A 13,024-nucleotide genomic window follows, 5' to 3' on the forward strand; every position below is an offset into this window, starting at 1 on the left:
GATGTACTGCAGTGTCTTACACCTCCTTAAGCTATAAAGAAGTTAAAGTCATAATATTTTAAAGTTAAAAAGAATCATAGAGATTATTTAATCCAACTGCTTTATTTTATAGATGAATTGAGGCCGTTGGCTGCCCCAACCCTACCCTGCAAATACAAACAGAAACACTCAAAGTAATTAGACACTAGTATTCCCTTAATGATTACCTTGACTATATAGGTCCAATCTCAAATTAAGAAGTTCTCAAGGTTTAAGTTTTTTTTTCTTACCTCTATTTAAAATCTTTCTTGTTCTTTCCTTAATAGAAGCAAAAGAGCCTTGTAAAAATAGCTCTATTTCTTGAGTACCTTTTATGAGCTGGGTACTTTATACTGTGGTTTTTGTGTGTGTGTGTGTGTGTGTGTGTGTGTGTGTGGTACTAGGGCCTCTCACTGTTGTGGCCTCTCCCGTTGCGGAGCACAGGCTCCGGACACGCAGGCTCAGCGGCCATGGCTCACAGGCCCAGCCGCTCCGCGGCATGTGGGATCTTCCCGGACCGGGGCACGAACCTGTGTCCCCTGCATCGGCAGGCGGACTCTCAACCACTGCGCCACCAGGGAAGCCCTATACTGTGTTTTTTAATGCACCTCGTCTTGCAGTTGAGGAAGCTGAGAGTCAGAGAAGCTCACAGTAACTTGTTGAAAGTTACCTAGTAGATAAACGGCAGAGGTAAGAGTCAAACCCTAAACTATCTGACACCAGGCTTGTACTCAATCCAGTATGCTAAGACTCTTTCTCACCCTTCCTTGTAAGAATCTCTTCTCATAATGTAATAGTTATTGTGAGGCTTAAATGAGTGAGATAATGTATGTGAAAGTACCTGAAAAAAAAAGATATTTGGTGAAAATTAGCTTTCTTCTTGAGCTTCTCAATCTTTTTTTCTCAGTCATTTTCTCAAAATAAACTCAGTTACTTTTTAAGCTTTTTCACAGAAAAATTTCCTCTCATTTATTGTCTCCTGTAGTAAGACCTTGTTAAAAAAAATCTGATTGCTTGTTTTCATTTAATACTTTTTCTGTATCTGTTGAGATAATCATGCAGTTTTTATCCTTTCCTCTATAAGATGGTCTCTGGTCTACTCCATAAGTATCAACTGTTCTGATGGTGAACCGTCTATGCATTTCTTTCTTTCTTTTTTTTTTTTCAGCCACATTACACAGCTTGCAGGATCTTAGTTCCCCTACCAGGGATCGAACCCCGGGCCCCAGCAGTCAAAGCGTCGAGTTCCCCCATCTATGCATTTCTAAGATAAACCCTATGTAGTAGTGATTTAGAAAAGAATATACAATGCTAAATTCTACTTTAATATTTTAAAAAGATTTTGCTTCTTTGTTCATGAGGGGTCTTGATCTATAATTTTCTTATTTTGTTTCTTATTCTGTTATCAAGGTTATTTTAGTTTCATAAAATAAGATTTCTAGTCTTTGAAACATTTTATATAAGAAAAGGATTGTCTGTCCTTGAAAGTTGGGCAAAACTTGTATCTAAAACTTTCTTGGGTCTGGTGTCCTTTAGAGGAAGAAATTTGATTACTCTTTCAGATTCCTTTTATTATCTAATTCAGGTTTTAAATTCATTTTGAGTCAACTCTGATAATCTGATACTTTTCTAAGAAATTATGCATTTCCTCTAACCTTTTTTGTTCAGTATTATCTATTTCTACCTTTTTTTTTTCTTATCACTCTTATGGGAGATTTATGTTTTATTAGTTTTTTCCCCAAAGATCTATTTCATTAAATTCTGTTCTTAGGTTCATTATTTATTTTGTTAGGTTTATTATTTGAATATCTTATTTTCAATATTTCTATCTTTTAGTATTTCTTGTTTTTAAATAAATATAATATTTTGGGCTCTCAATTTTGCTCTGATTACAAGTTTAGAAACAGCTGTGTAGGTACTTTAATAGTTGTTCAGCCCTAAATATTTTGTAATTTTGTTGTGAATTCCTCTTACCCATGTACATTATTTAGTAGTACATTTAAAGATTCTTTCTACTACAGGCATATTTCAGAGATGTTGTGTGTTCAGTTCCAGATTACCATAATATTCGCAATAAAACAAGTCACATGAATTTTTTGGTTTCCCAGTGCATATAAAAGTTTTTTATACTACACTGTAGTCTGTTAAGTGTGCAATAGCATGTGTCTAAAAAAACAATGTACATACCTTAATTTAAAAATATTTTATTGCTAAAAAATGCCAAAACAATCACAGTAATAACATCACAGATCACCATGACAAATATCATAACAATGAAATATTTTGAAATATTGTGAGAATTACCAAAATGTGACACAGAGACATGAAGTGAGCAAATGATGTTGGGAAAACGATGCCTGTAGTCTTGCTCAACACAGGGGCCACAAACCTTCTAATTTGTAAAAAACACAGTATCTGCTAAGTGCAGTGAAGTGAAGTGCAATAAAATGCGGTATGCTTATATCTTTTAATTGTTATATTTCTAATTTAATTGCTTTGTTTCCAGAAGTCTTGGTTGGTATGTGATCAATTCTTCGAAATTATTCTGTGACATAATAAGTGGTCAGTGTTGGTAAGTGTACTACTGTGTGTGCTTAAAAAGAAAGTGTATTCTCTTCTGCTTGGGTATAGGGTTCTCTTTTTATCAATTAGGTCAACATATAAGTATTATTGATCAGACTTCTATAGTCTTGCTATAAATCATAAACTGTTTATGATTGAGGTCTGTTGAAATCTATAATAATTGTAGATTTGTCAGTTTTCCTCATAATTGTCAGTTTTAACTTTATATATTTCAAAGCAATATTATAAGTGGTTACAAGCTTATGATTCTCTTGGATCCTAAATTCTGTTAATTATTTTTTTATTATCTTTTTTTAGGATGATTGTTGACTGCTGTTTAGCCTACTGTTGACTTTTATCTCCAGATTTTGTTCTTTTTTTTTTTTAAACCACATCCTAGTTTTTGTCAGTTTTCCTCATAAGTAAAAATATTCTCTCATTGTGTGTCTATTCCACTTCACTTTGTGTTTAGGTATTTACACCTCTAGCTCATTCATTACATTCTGCTGTAGAACAGTGATTATCAACTTTTTTCAGCATAAGGAACTTCAAATAATAATGGTGAGACTCTTTATTATTAGTTGATTAAGAATGTATAAGAATAAAAGTCACAATGAATTTGTAATGTTTTAAAATAGATTTTTATTTTATTCATCACGACAGCATCAATATACATTTGAAAACTACTAGTATCTGCAAGACACACTTGCTTATATGTTTATCTGTTTCTGCTGTAACCACAGCATGAGTTGGAGGAAGGACCAGAGGAGCTGATAGACCTGTAGGTAGCAGAGTTCTTGATTGAACCTTGCAGGATCAGAATCTCTTCTCCCTTCACAGATGCTAGATTTGAACAAGGGGTGAAAGAAGGTGGGGAGAAAGACTAGGACTAGTCATTCAGGCTTTATAGGATTCAAAGGTTGTGACTCATAAGCTGCCAGCAAGACTTGAGGAGGATGTAGCTTGGGCAGCAGTGACACTTCGAACCTTCCCATCCCCGACATGCTGCTTCCCTTTCAGTTATCTCTGGGCTCTGGCAGAATCCTGTTTTGTTTGAAGGGAAGTTGAAACTGGCTACATACCCTCCTAATCTCATCTGAAATAAAAGAATTTAGTGAGCCTTTGATGTTTATGTGTGTTTTAGCTTTGTTATCTCAATGTACATGTTCTAGCAAAAAGAGTGTGGTGTTGCTGTTAAAGGGTTTTGAATGTTTTCAGTATGACTCATTGTGGTTTTTAAGTTTAGTTTTGGGTGTACACATGCAGTGTCTGGTACTGTCACTGAGTTAGGTCAGGGAAAGGAATAATTTGTGGATGAGGCCTGTAGGATCTTTAAATCTAGGAGCACAGGGTTGGAACAGGATGTTATAGTGTTACCACACAGTATACACAGGGGTGAGTTGGTGCTGGGCACTTGCTACTTGAAATAGATTAAAGTTTGTCATTGTACTCAGTGTTCCTAACTTCCTCCTAAAAACTAACTGCTTGTAGCCTTCACTCAGGTTTCTGAATGACTAATGGCCAAGACTCCTTGACCTTTCTCAAAATGGCAGTGCCAGGAGCAAAGCGTATTGGCTGGTACTGGGAAGCCACGGAATGACTCTGCTTTTTGCTATTTTAAAGTAAGATTAGTGCCAAATGGCTAGTATATAAAAGAATACTTTATTTTCACACATCTCCCTGAGTCTTTTGAAATCTTTACATATATTATTATCAGTTTTAAAATCATATGTATATGCACAAAAAGATACGAGGATGGAATGAGTTGTATAGAGGTATACAACTAGAGGCCATACGTCCTATTTGAGGGATACTAGAAAGACTGCATTATCACTTGCTAATACCTGGAATTTCATTAGAGCTCATTCTTCAGGTTAACAGTTTAAATGCTTGAATACATAGCGAAGGGAGAATCTTTGAGTCATCAGCAGTTATTTTTACTGATCTGCAGTTAGGTTCTAAATGTGGGAAAGCAGAGTGTTTGAGGGCCTGCCCCTTACCCCCAACCCCTGGCCTCTCACCCAGGCCTTATATTTATGAAGGGCCTGGACTTCAGTATTTTCTTCAAATGGTATACGTGTAGTCATAGAGGAAGAGAGGGATTCTTAAAAGAAGATGTTTATCGTGCAATTAAAATTATTCAATGTAACGACTTAAATATACCACCATGTTTATGACCTTGTTTTGGCATTTCTTCATTTTTAAATATGATGGGCTTCTCAAACTTGGAAGTAATATGGGCCTTTCTTGATCTCTCAGAGACCCTGCCCAGTTGGGAAGGGAAGGAGAGTCTCAACATGGGTTAAGAAGACAGCAGGAATAGCCCGGCCAGTCGATTTTGCCTGCCAGATAATTATGCCAGGGCCAGCCTGGTTGGAAATGGACATGCTGGGTGCCATGGCCACAGTGGCGGAAAGCCTCACCCACCAGCTGACTGTGTTCTTTCTTCCTCCCACCTGTTTCCTTCCTATCTACCAAGTGTTGTCTGTGCTTTTTGTGATTGGATATGCTTATGGTCTGACCAGCTCTCTCTCTTGAAAGGACAGGTCCCAAGAGGTAAACACTTGCTTCCTTGGATGTGCTCCAGGGTAATCTGACTTCCATGATGTCAGATTTTCAGGTGTTCTGCTCCATAGCACTGCAGTCTTTAGTAAGCAGAATGCATTTTTTGTGATAGTGTTTATAATCTAAATGGCTATACTGTCTAAGGTCAGGTTTTATTAAAACAGTGAATTTGGTATGGGGTAGTTTCCACCCCACCCCCCAACATGTTTTTTGGGGGTGGGGTGAAAGTTTAACTTGTTGAATGTTTTAGAGAGCTTTTTGATTTAAAGTTATACAGCAGTATATGTCTAAATAGGCCCATCAGACTCTCTCTTTTAAGGAGGCATACCTTGTTTCATTGCACTTAACTTTATTGTGCTTTGCAGATACTGCATTTTTCACAAATTGAAGGTTTGTAGGAACCCTACACTGTCAGATGATGGTTAGCATTTTTTAGCAATAAAGTATTTTAAAATTAAGGTATATACATTGTTTTCCTTAGGCATAATGCTATTGCATTCTTAATAGACTACAGTGGAGTGTAAACATAACTTTTATATATTTACAGTAGAGTGTAAACATAACTTTTATATGCATAACATTTATAGACTACAGTGGAGTGTAGACATAACTTTTATATGTGTTTATATGCACACAAAACATTTGTGTGTCTCACTTTATTGTGATATTTGCTTTATTTCTGTGGGCTGGAACCAAACCCTCAGTATCTCCAAGGTCTGCCTGTATTATTTTGTCCAAAGCTGTCTCTCTCCCTTCCTCATCTAAATCAGTGAGCTGGGATATGATAACTGATTTTTTTTTTTTTGCGGTATGCGGGCCTCTCACTGTTGTGGCCTCTCCCGTTGCGGAGCACAGGCTCCGGACGTGCAGGCCCAGCGGCCATGGCTCACGGGCCCAGCTGCTCCATGGCATGTGGGATCCTCCCGGACCAGGGCACGAACCCGCGTCCCCTGTATCGGCAGGCGGACTCTCAACCACTGCGCCACTAGGGAAGCCCATGATAACTGATTTTGACAGAAGCCGATTGAGATTGTTTGGCTTCAGGGTGAGGAAGTTACCTGTCCTTTGTGATAGTGAACTGCCCTCCCTAGTCAAACCAGGTCTATTGCAAATACATGTTATTGTTCACAGAAAGGACTCTTGACTGTGTGTGTGCATGCATGTGTTCGTGTGTGTGTGTGTGTGTGTGTGTGTGTGTGTGTGTGAGAGAGAGAGAGAGAGAGAGAGAGGGAGGAGAGAGGTGGGGGGAGCGGAGAGAATGTTATTCCATTGGAAAAACAACTCAGAGATGCTGTGAGGAGAATCATCATTATAAGTAGTACTGAACTTCTGAGGGCAGAAGCAGTGTTGTCTTCACCTTCTCTATCACAACTGTCCTAATCTCTTAGGTAAAAATGACTACTTCCACTTTTGTGTCCCCTCAGCATGTGCTGGGCATACTTTTAAATACTAATTTGTATTTGTTTATATGTATGTCTTGTCCTACCAAGGTGGTAACCCCTTAAAAGTAGGGACTTAAAAAAAGTCTAGGGAGTTCCCTGGTGGTCCAGTGGTTAGGACTCGGCACTTTCACTGCTGTGGGCCTGGGTTCAATCCCTGGTTGGGGAACTAAGAGATCCCGCAAGCCGCACAGTGTGCCCACCCCCACCCCCTGCAAATCTAGTTCTAAGACTTGTGTAGCAAGTAGTAGGTCTTCAGTATGTTAAATGAACAAATTTATGAAAAAATTAAACTAAAGGAATTTAAGATTCTCACTTCTGGATGCAGTCTAGAAGAACCTTTAAAAATGTCTTATGGCAATGAATCTTTATAATCTCTAGATCTGTTATCCTTTTATTTTTCTTAAATAAAAAATTCAGCATAAGTTAAAGCGTCTTGATAGTGATAATTGAAATCACATGGAACTGAGTAGTTTGGAACCTTTCCATCTCTTAAATTGTGTGGGTTTATATCATGTAGTAATTCTGTGAAGAATGGATTAGAGGGTTATGAGTGGGTCCTGTGAGGCTGTCATTGGTCCATTGATCTAAAGCATAAGAGCTTCCTATTAATTTAGGTTGAAGACTCAGAGGCAGAGAGAAGCCTTAAAATGTGCTAGTTGATTGATTTAAAGTAGCTAAATCAATATTATTAGTATATAGTCAAGATCTATAATTATTTAGGAAATGGACCTTATCCCTACTGTCATCCTCTAAAATGCTTTTTAAAAATTCAGATTTGTATTAAAAAGTAGAAGATCTCTTTAAGAAGTCAGGCAGCTTGAATGTTTAAATAAAATCTCATTTTCCACAGACAAGACAGACTCTTTCCTGTTTCTGCCTACTGGTTAGTCATGGTGGGATTTGTTTGGCTTTATGAATGCCATTAAATTTTAATGTACAGATCAGATGTCTCATTGTAGGTAAAAGGAAAGGGTGTAGTGTCTGTTTTGGCCCTATCATTTTACCACACAAGGGAACCATTAGTGGAGAATCAAATTGATTCCTGTAAAGCTTTTCCATTTCATCTTTTTTTTTTCTTCTTTCCTTTCTCCATGATGGTTATTCCTTTCATTTATTTTTTGCTTTTTCCAAATTTGAAACACTTGTGCAGTAACTGTATCCTTTCAAATAGGTGTAGTTGCATTCTGTGGTGCTTATGTTTGTTTGCTATAATTTCATCAAGGTTCATGTTACCTGGAAATAAAATTAAGTTTGTGACCTTTTAAAGTTAATGATTTCTATGGCCAGATGGTTTCATGATCTCCTGTACTTGGTGAAAATCCATTCATGCATTCAATAAATGTTTATTGAGCATTTATTATGTGTCAGGGATTCTACTCTGTGAATATAGGATATATAGGGTCCTTGACCTTGCTGAACTTACATTCTTGTGGGAGATAGCAAAAACAAAACTGGGAGGGTTTATGTCTCATGGGAGCACATAAGAAAGGTACTTATAGACTTATAGGATGGTTTCATGAAGGAACAGTCATTTAAAAATGGTACCTAAAAGAATGAGTAGGGGTTAGTCAAGCAAAAGAGGGGAGAGAGAGAGAGAGAGAGAGAGAGAGAGAGAGAGAGAGAGAGAGAGAGAGAGAGAGAGGTTTCAGCTAGAGGGAATGGCTGTAAAAAAATATCTTGAAGCATGAGGCCAGTGCTCTTTAATAAGTGGCTGACATCCCTAAAAGACTTTCGAAACACTTGAATATTTTTGAATACCTTGGATATTTTAAAGTTTTCATTTAAATATTTTTAAATCATAAGTTTAGTTGCAAAGCATGTGTTTTCTGCCCTGTTGTGTGTTATATACACATCTTAAATATGTTTCTCTGTAAATTTAGCTCATTTAATTTGTGGAAAACATCTGCCACAGTCCTTCGCAAAACCAGTTCTCATTGTCTAACTAGTCAGCAGAATCAGATTTACTTTTTATTAACTTTGTGTTTTAAAAAAGTTCTTGCTTTTAGTCAGTCAGTTATCTTTTAAAGATTTAAACAATAAGAAAAAATGTGTTTATATATTGATGCACATATTTACCATTTTGTGCTCTTCATTTGTTTCTGTAAATCCAAACTTCTATCTGGTATAATTTTCTTTCTTCCTGAAGGACTTCCTTTAAACTTTCTTATAGCTCAAATCTGCTGGGTGATGAATTCTTTTAACCCTTACATACTGAAAAAGTCTTTATTTTGCCCTAATTTTTGAAATATTTTCTTTGGGTCTACTCAAAGTTCTTCAGTACTTTGCTCTACTGTTCTCTGGGTTGCATTGTTTCCAGTGAGAAGTCTGTTGTTACTCTTATCTTTGTTCCTCTGTAATATAAAGTATCTCATTTTTCTCTGGCTGCTTTTAATATTTTCTCTTCATTATTGGTTTTAAGTACCTTCATTATGATGTACCTTGTTGTAATTCCCTTGGTATTTTTTGTGCTTGGGTTTTATTGAGCTTTTTGGACTTGGGGCTTTAATTAAGTTTAATTAAGTTTTAATTAAGTTTATAAAAATTGTGGCCATTATTTCTTCAAATATTATTTTCTGTCCCCTTTTCTGTCCTTTGGGAACTTCAATTGCACACATATTAGGCTGCTTGGAGCTGTGCCACAGCTCACTGATGCTCTGTTCATTTTCTTTTAAGTTTTGTTTTCTCCCATTTTAGGTAATTTTCATTGCTGGCACTTCAGTTTCAATAATCTTCTTCATGCAATATCTTATCTGTTAGTAATCTATCCAGTGTATTTTTGTATCTCTAGTTGTTCTATTTCCATATTTTTTATATCTTTCATTTATCTACTCAGTCTTTCCTTTAGCTTTTGAACACATAGAATACAGTTATAGGAACTATTTTAATGTTCTTGTCTACTAATTCTGTCCTCTGTGTCATTTCTGGGTTGGTTTTGAATGATTGTTTTTTCCTCTTTGTTATGGGTGGTATTTTCATGCCTTTTTGTATGCCTGGTAAATTTCAGTTGGATGCCAGTGTCATATTACTCTTGTAACAAACACAATATAAATGTTTTATCTTACAATTCTGGAGGTCTGAAGCCCAGAATGAGTTAGCAGAGTTGTGTTCCTTCTGGAGATTCTAGGAATGGATCCATTTCTTTGCCTTTTCCAGCCACTAGAAGCTGTCTGAATTCCTTGGCTTATAGCCCACATCACTCCAACCTCTGCTTCTGTTACATGTCTTTCTGGTTCTGTTGTCAAATTATAGTGAGGTAATACCTTCAATGTGCTGATAAAATAATTGTCAACCAGAATTCTGTACTACTGAAGTAATCTTTGAAGGATGAGGACAAAGTAGGCATTTTCAAACAAACCAAAATAGATACATTTTGTCACCAGCAGACTTACTAGAGGAAGTGCTAAAGAATGTCCTTCAGACAATAGTCAGATGATTCCAGGTATAATGCCTGAGATACAAGAGGGAATGATTAGCCAACATATTGGACAGTTTGTTGGTAAATATAAACAAACTTTGACTTATACAATAATGTAATGCCTAACAAGATTTAAAAGTTGAAAGTAAAAGATACAGGGCTTCCCTGGTGGCGCAGTGGTTGGGAGTCCGCCTGCCGATGCAGGGGACGTGGGTTTGTGCCCCGGTCCGGGAAGATCCCACATGCTACGGAGCAGCTGGGCCCGTGAGCCATGGCCACTGAGCCTGCGCGTCTGGAGCGTGTGCTCCGCAACGGGAGAGGCCACAACAGTGAGAGGCCCGCGTACCGCAAAAAAAAAAAAAAAAGATACAGCATTTTGTACCTGAAAACAATAACATAAACATGAAACAGAACTTGAAAACAATAGCATAAAGGTCAGGAAAGGGGTGATTGGGAATTAAGTATGTTAAGATCATTCTGTTGTTTGGGGAGGAAGTACAATTATTGACTCATTTTATTTATTTATTTTTAAAGTTAATTTATTTTTGGCTGCGTTGGGTCTTTGTTGCTGTGCATGGGCTTTCTCTAGTTGCGGCGTGTGGGCTTCTCATTGTGGTGGCTTCTCTTGTTGTGGAGCACAGGCTCTAGGTGTGTGGGATTCAGTAGTTGTGGCACGCGAATTCTAGAACGTAGGCTCAGTAGTCATGGTGCATGGGCTTAGTTGCTCCACGGCATGTGGGATCTTCCCAGACCAGGGTTCAAACCCGTGTCCCCTGCATTGGCAGGCAGGGTCTTAACCACTGTGCCACCAAGGAAGTCCTTATTGACTCATTTTAGATTGTTACCATGCCAAGTATGCATGCTAAACTATTTAATGAACCACAAAAGTAATAAAACATAAAGTATATGACCTATAAAATAGTAAAGGGAATAGAAAAATATAGAAAAAGACTCTCAATCCGCCCCCCCAATATATCAATAATAATAAATTTAAATGAGCTAGGTTATTAAGTTAAAAGTTGCTAATCTGGATTAAAACTGTGTATTTATATGTATATATGTAGTTATAAAGACACATCTAAAATATAAGGATACTGAGAGTTAGAAAGTTATATACCAGTCAAATAAAATAGTCAAAGAAAGCTGGTTTACAATATTAATATCAGCAACAAACATTATTGGAGATATAAAGAGGTATCACATAATGATAAATAGGTTCAGATTACAAGAAGGATATAATAATTGTAAATTTATATGTACCTAATAAGTTAGCCTCAATATATAAAAAACAAAAACAGCTGCAAGGGGATACGGACAAATCTGTTGTTATGGTGCAAGATTTTATCACTCAGTAATTGATAGATAAAACAGACCAAAAGAATCAGCAAGGATATAGAAGATTTGAACAGCACAATTAACAAGCTTGAGCTGATGGAATATGTGAAATATTTCACCTAAAAATTAGAGCAAACTCATTCTTTTCAAGCACACAGAAAATTATACCCTTTAAAATTACTAATTGTATATTATATAACTTTCACCTCAAACTATATCGAAATCAATTTTGGTCTATCATATTGGTAAAGATACATAAGTCTGATTATACATTGAGTTGTTGAATCTGTGAGGAAACAGATCCACTGTGTCATCCACTGTGGTGGGAGTGTAAATTGATAACTTCTGTGGATGGCAATATGGCAACGTTTGTCAAAATTATTAATGTCCATACCTATGACTCAGCAGTTCCATTTCTAGATAGTATCCTACAGATATACACATTTAAAAATGATATTTATTGGGCTTCCCTGGTGGCTCTGTGGTTGGGAGTCTGCCTGCTGATGCAGGGGACATGGGTTCGTGCCCCGGTCCGGGAGGATCCCAGATGCCGCGGAGCGGCTGGGCCTGTGAGCCATGGCCGCTGAGCCTGCGCGTCCGGAGCCTGTGCTCCGCAACGGGAGAGGCCACAACAGTGAGAGACCCGCGTACCAAAAAAAAAAAAAAAAAAGATATTTATTGGGAATTCCCTGGTGGTCCAGTGGTTAGGACTTGGGGGCTTTCACTGCCGGGGCCCGGGTTCAATCCCTGGTCGGGAAACTAAGATCCCACAAACTATGCAGCACGGCCAAAAAAAAAAAATGTTTATTCAAGGTGATTCATTGCAGCATGCTAATAAATTAGGGACTAGTTATGTAGCTGTATAAAACAATGAGGAGGCTCTTTGGGTACTTCTACTAGAACATCACCAAGTTAAATTAAGTGAAAAAATCAGAATGCAGAGAGTATGCATAGTATGATCCTATTCGTGTAAAAATGGTGGAAGCCTATGTTTTTGTTTCTTTGTGCATAAAGTGTCTTTATTTTGAAGAATACAGAGGAAACACATAACATTGGCTGCAAGTAGATGGAATTTGAATGCCTAGGAGATAGTGGAGGGAAGAAAAATTTTCACTGTATGCCTCAGGGTTTTATATATGTGTATATGATTTTGTCATATGTATGGGTATATATATATATATATATGTTATGTAATTTCAAATTAAATTTTAATTTTAATTTAAAAATTTAAAAGGAACAGAAAATAACCAGTCATCTAAGACTGATCAAAAGCCACGCCAGTGAGCTCTTGCTCTTTGCTGATATTTATTATGTGCTGCCTTATGGCTCTGAAGTTTGTGAATTACTAAAGTATGCTTCTTGAGAGTTAGAATAGTGTTTTTTGCATCTTTATATACATACCTATAGTGTCCATAGCCCAATGCTTTTTATGTAGTTGAAATTAGTATGTTGGTTTAATTCTATTTTTTAACAAGACTGTGTTATACTTGTTGAGTTTTTATATTATTTCATTTGATATAACTTGCTGTGAAGTGGGCTTTTATTTGCATGGGACATTTTCTGTGTTTCCAAATAAGAATGTGTAATTTTGGCTAAATATTTTAACTTAAAGTAATTTGTTGCATGTAAGTTACTCAGTGATAACATAATGGATTTACTGAATGTGAGGAAATGATCTGTTAGGTCC

The 13,024-nt window shown here is 36.9% G+C and overlaps 1 protein-coding gene across 4 annotated transcripts in view; it reads left to right on the forward strand.

Annotated features, from left to right (window-relative positions):
* Positions 1-13,024, forward strand: part of VCL (vinculin) — a 100,909-nt gene that overhangs the window by 41,802 nt on the left and 46,083 nt on the right. Inside the window, exon 1 of one of the 4 annotated variants that reach the window (XM_082673851.1) lies at positions 3,077-3,141. The exons of the other annotated variants lie outside the window; for them this stretch is intronic. The gene's annotated coding sequence lies outside the window, so the exon portion shown is untranslated. Of the gene's footprint in view, positions 1-3,076; positions 3,142-13,024 lie in introns of those variants that run through there. 4 annotated transcript variants of the gene reach the window in all.

The sequence above is a fragment of the Grampus griseus genome (genome assembly GCF_964374135.1).
Source record: "Grampus griseus genome assembly, chromosome: 16".
Lineage (NCBI taxonomy): Eukaryota > Metazoa > Chordata > Mammalia > Artiodactyla > Delphinidae > Grampus > Grampus griseus.